Here is a 12,778-nt window from a genome sequence, read left to right as displayed (position 1 = left end):
CGAACAAAACGATCTAGAAACTGGTCATTGTTTCCCGTTAGAACAATGTCGTCGACATAGACAAGGAAGTAGCAAGTAATACCATCCTTGTTAAATATGAAAAGAGAAGCATCAGATAAGGATTTTTGAAAGCCGAAAGTGATTAGAAAAGAAGTTAACTCGTTGTACCACGCCCGCGGGGCTTGTTTGAGCCCTTAAAGAGACTTTTTGAGTTTGCAAATATGAGTTGGAAATTCCGAGTTGATGAATCCGGGTGGTTGGATCATGAACACGTTTTCATGAAGGGTACCATGAAGGAACGCATTATTTACATCGAGTTGACGTAAGGACCACCGTTTGGAGAGAGCAATAGACAGAACTGTGCGGATGGTTACCGGTTTTGTAACCGGACTGAAAGTGTCAAAGTAATCCTTACCAAACTGTTGATGAAACCCCTTTGCAACTAGGCGTGATTTGTACTTGTCGATAGTGCCATCGGGTTTACGTTTGATTCGGAATACCCATTTGCACCCGATGGGGTTTTGAGTAGTGTGAGGAACAAGCTCCCATGTTTGGTTTTGAAGGAGAGCATTGTATTCAAGGTCCATAGCTTGTCGCCAAGTTGGATCTTTCATGGCTTGGGTGTGGGTTGTAGGTTCGAGAGAGAGGGGAAGAGGATGAAGTGTGGTGGAGTTAATGAAGTTAGAGTTATAATATTTTGGGTTAGGCTTAGGTAGACGACGTTGAGGAGGTGTGGATGTGGTGTTCGATGTGGTAACGGGTGTGGCGATGGGTGTTATTTGAGAAGGTGTAGCGAGGGGTGTGGTTTCTGGAGTGAGATTAGAAAGTGTGTCGTCGGGCGCGAGATCGGAAGCAGTGGGAGATGTATGTGTTGAGGTAGGTTGAGGGTGAATAGGAGAGGTGGACACGTTATCAGACCTGCAAAATTACAATAGTAACAATATGTGTTGTTACGGTTTTGGCGAGCATTCGGACCCGCAGATCTTGACTGCCAGGAAGGACGGTTTGCGGGTGACCTGTTGGGGCGATGATCACCTACAGATCTGTTGTAGGTGCGACCCGTTCGACGTTGCGTCTGATTCACCGTGCTTCTGATCGGATTGGTGGTTATCTCTTTTAGAGTACGCTCATGGTCAAGAAGTTTGTCAAATAGTTCCGGGAACGATATGGTAGTGTCACGAGTTTTTAAAGCAGCCACAATGTTGGTGTAATCGTCACCAAGTTGGTTCATAATATGAACTACCAGATCCTCCTCGGGAATAGGATTTTGAGTAATGGCAAGTTCATCAGAAATCACTTTCATGTCATGTAGAAAATCAGTAATAGAGCGAGAACCTCTTGGATTTTTGGCTAACCTTGACTTGAGCGAGATAACGCGCGAACCACTGGCATAACTCGAGTTGAGTAAGTCCCATGCTTGACGGGCCGTTTCAGCGGAGGAGACGATGGGCTGAACTTGATCGGAGCAGCTGCCTAGGAGAGCACTAATAATCATTTGGTCTTGTCGAAACCAAGGAAGGTAGTCTGGGTTAGCTTTGGTTGTGTCTCCAGTGGTGATGGTTTCCGGTGGAGGTGTGGTTTTGCCGACAATGTGGTGGTCGAGTTCTAGACCAATGAGAGTTGAAAGGACTTGTTTCCTCCAAGAGGGGAAGTTGTTAGAGGTAAGTTTGATTGGAAAATGAGTGGAGGCTGTGATGTGAGTGATTGATGAAGCCATGGATGGTTACTGTGAGAGCAGGAAAGAAAAAAAGAAAGAAAGGGTCTAGGATTGATGGAACTCACAAGAGTTTGTTTATACTCTTGATACCTTATGGAAGTAACCACAGAAGGATTACGATTGAAAGGTGATTTCATTCTCATTATTGACTATAATATTTAAAGGGATTACAAGCACTAATCAAGGAGGAGAATTAGGAATTGTTACAATAATATTTGACTTCCTAATATACAATGATTTGAATTTAATATGTGCAATAAATATATATAATAGAAAATAAATAAATAAATGTAAGTTATATATTGTTAATACCCATGTCCCTCCACACATTGGAAAAAGAACAACCATGAACCCAACGGCTGATCCACCACGTCTCAAACTCATTTGAGTAGACGTGCTACTGTTGCCACCTTGTGAGCCAAAGCTGAAGTTTGGGGCAAACATCTAACACATTGCAGATTTGTATTTTAGTTTGGGCCGAGTTTTTGGATTAAGGGGAAATGTTGAAAGTTAATCCTAAAACTTGTATGAGTTGAAAGTTGAAGGGGTCTAGGTTATTGTTTTATTTGTCCCTTTCTTTGTAAGTTTGTATCTTTGTTTGATTGAATAGAAAGAGTCGCGGGTTTGTCCCCTCAATATCTCGTGTTCGTGTTTGTTTGATCGTGTTCTTGTTTGTTGATACGATTGTTTGAACCGTCTGGGCCAACACTCTTGAGATATATGCTTGTATTTCTTTATTATATAGTAATGTTTTTGTGATTACATATAGAATTCGTTAATTATGGTTTACCAAATGCAAAGTAAACCATATTTTGTGTTTCAGTAATATTGTTTGGCTGGAATAAAACTGCCTGAATTGCCCGGCTTTTTGATCTAACAACATAATTGGAACATTAATGAAGAAAAGTCGAGGAACAAGACGTGCACAGCTGTATTGAAAAATAGATTGTTTTATTATCTTGATAACAAAACCCCTCTATTCAAATGTAGTTAGTTCATCATGTTGATTTCTTTAACAGCCATAACTACTCTAAACTTGTTTGAAGTGTTAGTCTGCTATGGCATGTTTGGACACAGGTCTTCTGTTTATGAGTGATGAACTTTTATTTGAAAAAAAAGGCTTCAAAAATCTACTTCAAAGAGTTCTTTTTAAAAGAGTGGAACCTTTTTATAGACCAAATACACTTTAACTAACTACACTTCTTATTTCACTAACATTTAACTAAATAAAATAAACAGTCCCAAACACCCCCAAATGCAAAAGGCAGATGAACAGTCTTGATTAGCAATCCCAATCACCCTCTTGATACTTAAATTGTAATTACACGTGGCAAAATGGGCGGGTCAATGTTTGAATATATCTAGATCATAGTAGTTTATGTATTTATGTTTATGCTGTTGGTTTGCTTTTTTCTGGTGTACTTTGGCTCAGTTTGAACAATAATAATAACTAGTGGGGAGCTCGCGCGTTGCAGCGGAGTCGACAATACAGAAACTGTGGAAGCACAAGCACTTGTCTATCTGCCTATTGGCAAAGTTATACCGGAAAAACACATCAGAATTCAGGTATATACCTACTGCTGTAGAATGTTTGTACACAGTAACAGTTGACTTTCAAACTAAAACCTCAACAACATAAGAAAATTTCAATAAAACACTAATCAATTTCAACAAATAGCAGCCAAAAGAGATCAAAATTGAGATGAAAAATAAGTAGAAACGAACACAAAAAAGGCGATCGTTGATACGAATGAGTAAATATAAAAGTGAATTTTAGAAATTAGAGCTCACAGGTCAATGACTATGACTGAGATAGAACCCTTTCGTACCAAACATGTTAGCCTGGATGCATTTCAACAAAACCTCATTCCTGTGCTTTTTTGTCCAACTGTCACCCTTCATTCCATTAGACTGACCAACATTTCCTTAACCATAATTTCAGCCAAATCAACATTTCCTGAAATAGCTGCTAAACAGAAGGCTGTATTGCCAACAATATTCTGCAGTTTCAAGTCCGCGTCACTCATCTTGTCCACAAGAAACCTCATAATCTGCAGTTTCAAGTCCGCCTCACTCATCTTGTCCGCAAGATACCTCACAAGCTTGGCATCATCATCCCTAAGCAGCTGGTCGGCTACCTCCGCGGGGTAATCTCCACCTTGCCAATCAAATCATCAATATCTTCAAACCGCTCATGTTGAGTGATACCATGATAGTTAGACGCCAACAACCTAAACCCACACGGGGTGCAATACGACATGTTGATGTGAACATCCATGCGACCAGGACGAAACAATGCAGGGTCCAGCAACAACTGCCTCAGCATAGAGTTTGTCATATCAGCCAACTCCAAATCATAAATATCAAAATTCAAATAATTGGCCATGGCGGCAATCAAGCTCGACTTCCCGGTCCCAGGCAGACCGTACAACAGATAACCTCTCTTCCACGCCTTTCCAACTCTCCGGTAATACTCTCTCCGCTCAACAAACCGATTCAAATCATTCATTACACTCTCCTTGACGTCAGCATCCATTGCCAGCGTGGCAAATGTCGCTGGCCCAACAACCCCTATCAAAATTACGGAACACAGTCCGACCATCCTGTTTTGCACATGCATATTAAAATAGATAATGATATAAAAAATTGAAGAAAAACACATATATACATACCTTCCACCATAGGTTGACCGTCTTTGACTCCATCGTCTTTGCCCAGGAATTGTGCTTTAAAGATCGAAACTTTGATCACCTACACATCACCGGGAAATTAACATAATGAAAGGTCGAAACTTTAATCACATACCCTTCGATACGACTTTAAAACCTATAGCCCAGACTTGTCGGATTCTTCTTTCGCGATCGAAGTTGCAAATACGCAACCTGTAACACATTAACGTTAGTACATAAATAAACATGATCTTTTTTTTGTTATCAACAGTTGTAAAAACAGTAGGAACATAAACAAATGATATGAAAAACCTACCTATGATCAAGACGATTGCTAGATTAATGCTGGAGCGACCCATTAACGATCCGGTGAAAATATTATCTATGTCCGATTGCTAGATTAATGCTGGAGCGACCCATTAATCAACTATACATAGCTGCGATAGGCGTATGAAGCGTAACGCCATTTGACACATGTGTGATTCTTGCATCTATAACCAACTTCACTCTCTTCAATATCATCTTCCTGGCACTTCGGTTTCTATCTCAAGCTTCAATTTATCTACAAATATGACTCGTTCTTGGTACACATTGTTAGAAATCTTGTATCATAACAAGCGAACGGTTTATTGTAGGTCCCTTTTTCACGGATGATGACGAACCTAAACCTTGTTATACAAACCTACTAGCGAGTGCGGAATCCAAGCTAGCAAGCAAACCGAGTTAGTAGCAAGTAGAGAAACAAACACACAAAGGTTTCACCGATTAACACAACTTGTATTAATGCAATGAGGGTTCGGTTACAAGCTCAATGTTTACAGAAATGTTCTATAAACTCTCTAAGTGTGTGTGTGAGTTCTGGACAGAATGCTCTCAAAGCTCTCTATCTCTCGGGTGTGCAAATGGCAGAACTCCCACACAACACACTGCATGGGTATATATACCCATACACAGCAGGTCTGCTCGAAGGATCCGATTGATGGTCCGAAGGATCATCTTTCGGATGCAATGCTTTCGAAGGATAAGCAGGGACCTCGAAGGATCATCCTTCGAGGACTATCAGTCGAAGCATATCTTTCGAGGTGATCGAAGGATCTACATTATCCTTCGATCACTCATCCTTCGAGCCAGACAACTTTCAACAAGTTTACTTACTGTTGACTGAGTCAAACCAGGAGGACGGTTGACTTGGTCAACTTACATGACTTACAAGGACATCGTTTACATACAGACCGAATACAGACAAAGTACAGACACAAGTGCACCAACAAACTCCCCCTTGGCTGTAGCTTTGTCTTTATCTTCTATGGTTGTAGACTCGTCTTGAACTTCGACGGTCTTTGGTCTTCAAGTCTTCAAGACTCTGATGTCCTTTCACGTCTTCAATGTCGGAGGATCTTCAAAGTCTTCACGTCTTGAAAGCAGAGAGTGTATCAACAAACTACCCGTATCATGTAGGAAGTGTGTTGACAAACTCCCCCTTAACATAAGCTCCCCCTTGAGTTATGCTCGTGAAAAGACTTTATCTTTATGAAGTGAGATCCTTGTGGTGTTGATGATGGCCAGCGGAAACTCGATCATCTTCATCTTTTGAGCGCCTTCTCGTCGTGTCTTCATTCCAAAGCTTGTCATCGACCATGTTCTCCTAGCCTTTAGAATCTGCACATGCAAGAAATCTAAACGCGTAATGAGAACAACTGCTTGGAGTATAGTATAAACAAATGACACACGAATGACCATGTCATAATCAAACACCGTCCGACAGTTTGAAAGTTTTTCAAATTTATCAATTTTAAATTTTAACTTTCAAAACATGCAAATTTTGACCGTTTATGAAGATTTAGTCAATTCGGTTTTCGTTCAGGTTTCAGGTAACGAAGACTTGAGCTCCAACATCGTACGATCGAAAATAAAGCAGAAATAAAATCTTTTTGGCTTTTATAAAGTTTATATTAAAACACACCTAAAATCTTTTTGGTATTTTTAAAAGACAACAATTTAAAATCCTTTGAGTGTTATCAAACGACATCACCGCTAATGTCGTGCTGATATGCACCAAACGACGAAACTGTTTAAAAGAAATAATAAAAGTTAAGCAGTACATAAATATTTACAGACATTCTTTTTGCGAGTTTCGAGGGTAAGAGAATCATATCAGTGTACGGTCATGCCAAAACACTCTTGTTGTTCAGTTAGTTAACATTAAGATAAGCATCCTATAACAATTATCGATATTGTTGTCCACTTAAGCTCAACTTATCAGATGTAATCATGGCGAGGGGATACGTTAAGGTATGATTTATACTTACCGACCGGTGTTCATCCACATCACGACACATTCCCGTATCAAGGTATGCACGAGAGTTCATCTTACCGGTGAGTATACCGATTATCATCTGTTTGACCGTATAAATTGTGAGATACTCACTTATTTTGATTTGAAAACAAGTCCTATGTGATATAATCACTTATTGATGAGGAACTTGATTTTCATATGCATGAGGGCACAGGTGCAAGTCCGTGAACAGGTCAGTACTTCCGTACAGCAGAGAGACGAACTTGACACCCGGATAAATGTGATATTTTATCACTTATTTGATTTGGACATGTGATTGTTTATCACTTATTGAGGTCGAATGAAGTATGCAATATGTACACGTATGTATAGTATCATGGAAGATCTAGACTTGCGTCCCCGTTATTTTTCGGTAAAAGATACAACCATGATACCCAGATGATAAGCAGCATAAAGACCGAATATCTCAGAACCTCGGCAATCTATCAAACGAAATTTCGGTACTAAGACCATATGCCAATGAGTGGTTCCCACCTGGTCTTCAGTCGATTAAGATTTATATCACCCTGCACACTTTAAAATGATTGTGAGCCTACCGATACATCTTATATAGAGCTGCTTATCGTTTTGCATTTAAGGTTTAAAGAGGTTAGGATAGACCACTGATGTACTATCATTTTCTCTTTTGCTCGCCAGGAAACTCATTTTTGTTTTTCTATTGTTTTTGTGTTTTTGAAATTTTTCGATGTTTTTGGATTTTCTGATTTTTGGATTTACTCCCCCTAAAATCAATAAACTAAGATAAATTTAAAACACACAAAGATTTTTACAAAAATGATTTTCCGATGTTGGTTTACTCTTGTGCTTGACCTTAATGCCGTTTACCAAAATTAAGTTTTATCAGAAAAGATTTAACAAATGTTGGAAAAATGAGTTGGCATGTCGGTCAGCGGTGCGGACCATGACAACATTGATGAGTTTCACATTGAAACAATCACGTGTGAGGTGATATCCGAGATCAACGTGTCAGGTCAAAGAGTGCTGTTCGAGATAACAATAATTCACAAAGTAGCTCAAATATTGACAAGTATAGGAGAGATTAAGAATTTAGAGGCGTATCCTGCAACTGTTCCGTGCATTGCAAGGAATCTAAGCACTCTCCCAACTGGATATCCACCCGGTGTGGACTTCAAGGTCGAATTTGCAACTACTGAAAAATCTCTTGACAGCAACAAGCTCATAAACCTCCGGGTCCGGCTGGTCTTCCACATTGTACCAGCGAAGGTCTGTGACTTTCTCTTTCAGAAATGGTGTGCGGGTGTTCAATCCATGCAAAGGCATCGGCACACATTTCACTTCATTCGTTCCTGAGGACCCGATCAAAAACCATAATGACCAAATTTTGGCACGTTCTTCATTTGGTCGAATTTTGCAACTTCATCCAGCCACATTTTCTTTTTCTTTCCTCTCTCTCTCCATCAAAGGCAACAATTTCTGTTCTGCCGATTGCCTTGGTTTCTGAAGGGGTTTTGATTCCCGTGCTGGGCTGGCTTGGTGCATTCCCGTTTAAAGTGACCCCGTTCACCACAGTTGAAGCACTTAACGGCCTGCTTATCGAACCCATACTTGGTGTCTCGCTTACTTTCCAAGCTGGTTCTTCCAGTACTCTCCATCCAATCCTTTGCTCTTCTCACAGCACTCGCAAAGGCCCACTTGATGTCCATCAAGTCCATCTCCTCTTTATCAATCTGCCTGTAATCTTCTTGTGTCAGATTAATGTTGCCAATCTGACCTTCTATCAACCCACAGTACGCGCTCACTACAGTGTTAAGCAGCTCCATGTGTTCCTTAGCCACTTCTACACTGATTTTAGAGAAGCTTGACGTGTCGAGCTGTACTGTACTTGACTTTGATTGTTGACCAGCAGATGATGTTCCTCCATAACATGCACGTTGTTGTTGTTGAGCAGGAGGAGGTGGAGGTGGTTGGATTGGATTTCCATACATGTCTGTGGTGGGAGGTGGCTTAACAGGAACTTGTATTGGATTGCCAAAACAATCTGTGCTTGTGACAAACGCTGTTTGAAGTGGAGCATGTGAACCGGTTCTTGCAGACGAAGAATTGGAAGTTCCACAGTACATTTCTGGATTCTGTGGCAATGGAACTCTCTTCGCCTTCAACGTTTCCTCCTGATCCTTGTTTTCCAACAGTTGAACGAATTCGTTGATATTAGTGGTTCTCAACACCCCGTTGTACTTCAGGATTTCCAAGAAACTACTCCATTGAGGAGGCAAAGCATCAGCAAACTTCTTCACAACTTCAGCTTGAGTTGTCACTACACTGTAATTATCCAATTCCGTAAGCAGATGATAAAATCGGCTTGTCATATCTCCCAAGGACTCCTTATCCATACAAGTGAAGCCTTCGAATTCTTTCTTGAGAAGATCATGACGCATTTGACGTGTTGCTGCATTTCCCACTCCTCTGTTTTTCAATCCATCCCATAACTTCTTTGTTGTCTTGAAGCTGACAAACTGATGGTAGATATCCTTGCTCAACGCCTGAGTGAGAATGGCGTATGCCTTCTTTTCCAGATCATAGGTTTTCTTTTTATCTTCTGGAAGATCAGCAAACGTAGCAGAATCTGAAGCAGCAACCTCTATGGCTTGATCGAAATCTGTGGTGAAACGTATCCACAGTTCCGTATTTTGACCAAGAACATATGTTTTAAACCTCTCAACCCATCCTGGATATTCATTCAAATGCATCAACTTTGGAGGTCGATTCAAACTTCCTGTTTCACTTTCGCTTAGTAGAATACTTTGAATGCTCGGAGTTTGATTCGATACCAAAGCCCATTGATTTCCCTGAGAAGAAGTTGATACCGGCGACTCGGCCCATAAAGGAGATGACCTTGTATTCGTGTATTTTCCATCGTCTGGAGCCGGTGTACCCCACCATGAGGGAGTAACATTTGATCTTGTATATTCACCATTATCTGGAGCCGGATTCCACCAACTAGGATTCATGATAGATAAGCAAAATAAATGCTAAGTAAGAATGATCCGAAAGATACAACCGAAAGATCCTGGTCGAAAGATCTGAAATCACAGAAACTTGTTAACAATAAACAGACCACAATCGAAAGATATAACCTTGTTCGAAGGATCAACAGTACTCGAAAGATTACTGTTGACTCTCGAACAATGATTTCGAAAGATTCAAGAGCTCGAAGGATTCTCCTTTGAAAGATCCTTATCTTTCGAGCTAAATCCTTATCTTTCGGACACTTGTCTTTCGATTAGATTCCTTTCTCGAAGGATATGAGTCAGACTTCGAAGGATGGGTCGAAGGATAACAATCTTTCGAGCCTTCCTTGATCGACAGATGTCGAAGGATAGTCTTTCGATGTCGAAAGATATCTTTCGAGAGGTTCTGACACACACTGATCTGATGTGATAGGTTGGTGAAAAAGGTGATGGGTTGGTGAAGTACTTTCGGCAGAAAGGTATGTTCTGCACACGGATCTTACCAACTTTTTGACTTTCAAAAACAATGCCCAGAAATGGCAAATCTTATCCACCAAGTCCGGTCACCGGAAACACACCGGAAATTGGCCGGAAAACACAAAGTTTCTTAAAAACCAATTTCCAAGTTACCCAACCCAACTTTAAACACTCCCGGTTAGTTTAGACACGTTTTTACTCAAAGAAAATGCAAGAAAAACAAGTAAAAACAGGTGCAAAACCAAGTGTTTCAACACACCAAAACTTGTAAAAACCCGGTTTTAAACAAGGTAAAGAGCCAAGCTCTGATACCACTTGTAGGTCCCTTTTTCACGGATGATGACGAACCTAAACCTTGTTATACAAACCTACTAGCGAGTGCGGAATCCAAGCTAGCAAGCAAACCGAGTTAGTAGCAAGTAGAGAAACAAACACACAAAGGTTTCACCGATTAACACAACTTGTATTAATGCAATGAGGGTTCGGTTACAAGCTCAATGTTTACAGAAATGTTCTATAAACTCTCTAAGTGTGTGTGTGAGTTCTGGACAGAATGCTCTCAAAGCTCTCTATCTCTCGGGTGTGCAAATGGCAGAACTCCCACACAACACACTGCATGGGTATATATACCCATACACAGCAGGTCTGCTCGAAGGATCCGATTGATGGTCCGAAGGATCATCTTTCGGATGCAATGCTTTCGAAGGATAAGCAGGGACCTCGAAGGATCATCCTTCGAGGACTATCAGTCGAAGCATATCTTTCGAGGTGATCGAAGGATCTACATTATCCTTCGATCACTCATCCTTCGAGCCAGACAACTTTCAACAAGTTTACTTACTGTTGACTGAGTCAAACCAGGAGGACGGTTGACTTGGTCAACTTACATGACTTACAAGGACATCGTTTACATACAGACCGAATACAGACAAAGTACAGACACAAGTGCACCAACATTTATAAAGTATGAAAGGAGCCCATTTGCATGAAGCATGTCGTATGTGAAATTTTGACATTGTTAGAAATCTCGTTCTTGGTACACATTGTTAGAAATCTCGTTCTTGGTTGCTGCAAGATAAACACAATAATCAACATCGGTATATATCCAGTCACTCAAACCCCTATAAACAACAACATATTGTGCCAAACATAAACTAATTCAGAACCATCTGATAAGCATATGTCAGGAACCACTTTCAAGTGATTGAAAATCAGGTAAAAAAATGAAAACTAAATCACACAATCTGAATCAAAAATTATAGACTAATTTATCTGACCATCAAACAGCATCTACACTCAAAACACAAACAGATCATACCTCGGGAACTGCAAAACCAAAACAATTGGCTTCGTGCTAACCGCCACCGTTGTTGATCATGAAACACACGATGCTTCATCTGCAACCTGGAGACTCCCACCATCATTCGCATTCAATCTGCCTTTCTATCTTCACGTCTCAATTGCAAGACGATTCATTTACAAGCTATATAATCGGATATTAGGGTTCATGGGTGAAATCCCTAGCCTGCCCCTGGAGCGTCTTAAAAAATCTAATGAACTTCCTCTTCTACCAGCTTGCAGTCCCTTGTACATGCTTCTTAAAAATGTGTACCCCTGGTCAAATTACTTTTTTGTGGCGGAGTCAACGGTACGCAGTGGGAACATGACCTGCATCAGGCAAGACTACCTTCTAGCTATAACTTGTCAAGCAATATGCTATTCTCAAGGGTAACGTGACGGTGTTCTCTTCATTCCTTTCACCTTTGAATCGGATGTCGTTTTTCTCATCGAGACTCTGAAGTTCAAACAAACTCCTTGCATCTGCATAAACCAAAAAATTAGAAATAAATAACAGAAAACTAAGTATCATTATGCATTGAAAAACAATATAAATATAAACAACACCTTTGTTCTTCAAATTCCATTGCCTCTTTGCATCTTCAATTGCTGCTTCTCTAAAATTTTGTAGTTCACTGTGCCAGCAAAGATACTGAGCTTCCATATTATCAAGCTCCTTCTTCCAAATCGTCAAACGCATCTTTTTCACCATTATCTTCACGCAGTACCGAATCATTAGACGTGATCTTCTTGTAAGAACATCAAAATCATAAGTGAAAGGGTAAAACCGGAAACTAAACAAGATCGTGTCATATGCATACACGGGACTCCCGGATCACTATGGCCGACTTTCTCTTTCGCTCTACAGGGATCGGGGGGGGGGGGCATAGCACAATTCTTCTTGGAGGAGGGTTGGTTTGCCTCAAAAACCATCAAAACATGCCAAACATCATGTTGAATGACTTTTTATGTAAGCTCTAGGGGTGGCAATTTATGACCCAACACAAACATGACACAAAAATAATCAGGTTTTGGGTTTAAATAATTAACCTGTTTAATAAAAAGGTCATCTTCGGGTTGACATGTTTAACCCGTTTTCGTCAAACAGACAAACCAACCAACCTAATTAATTAGACAGGCCGACTCACTAACATGTTTTGACTCGTTTAACCCAGTTTTTAAAACCCACCAACCCAATTAATATGTTTACAACATGATTACGACCCGTCAACGCATTTCACACGTGCAGATA

Source organism: Helianthus annuus, chromosome 12 (genome assembly GCF_002127325.2).
Source record: "Helianthus annuus cultivar XRQ/B chromosome 12, HanXRQr2.0-SUNRISE, whole genome shotgun sequence".
Taxonomy (NCBI): Eukaryota; Viridiplantae; Streptophyta; class Magnoliopsida; order Asterales; family Asteraceae; genus Helianthus; species Helianthus annuus.
Note: the sequence above shows the minus strand (reverse complement) of the source record.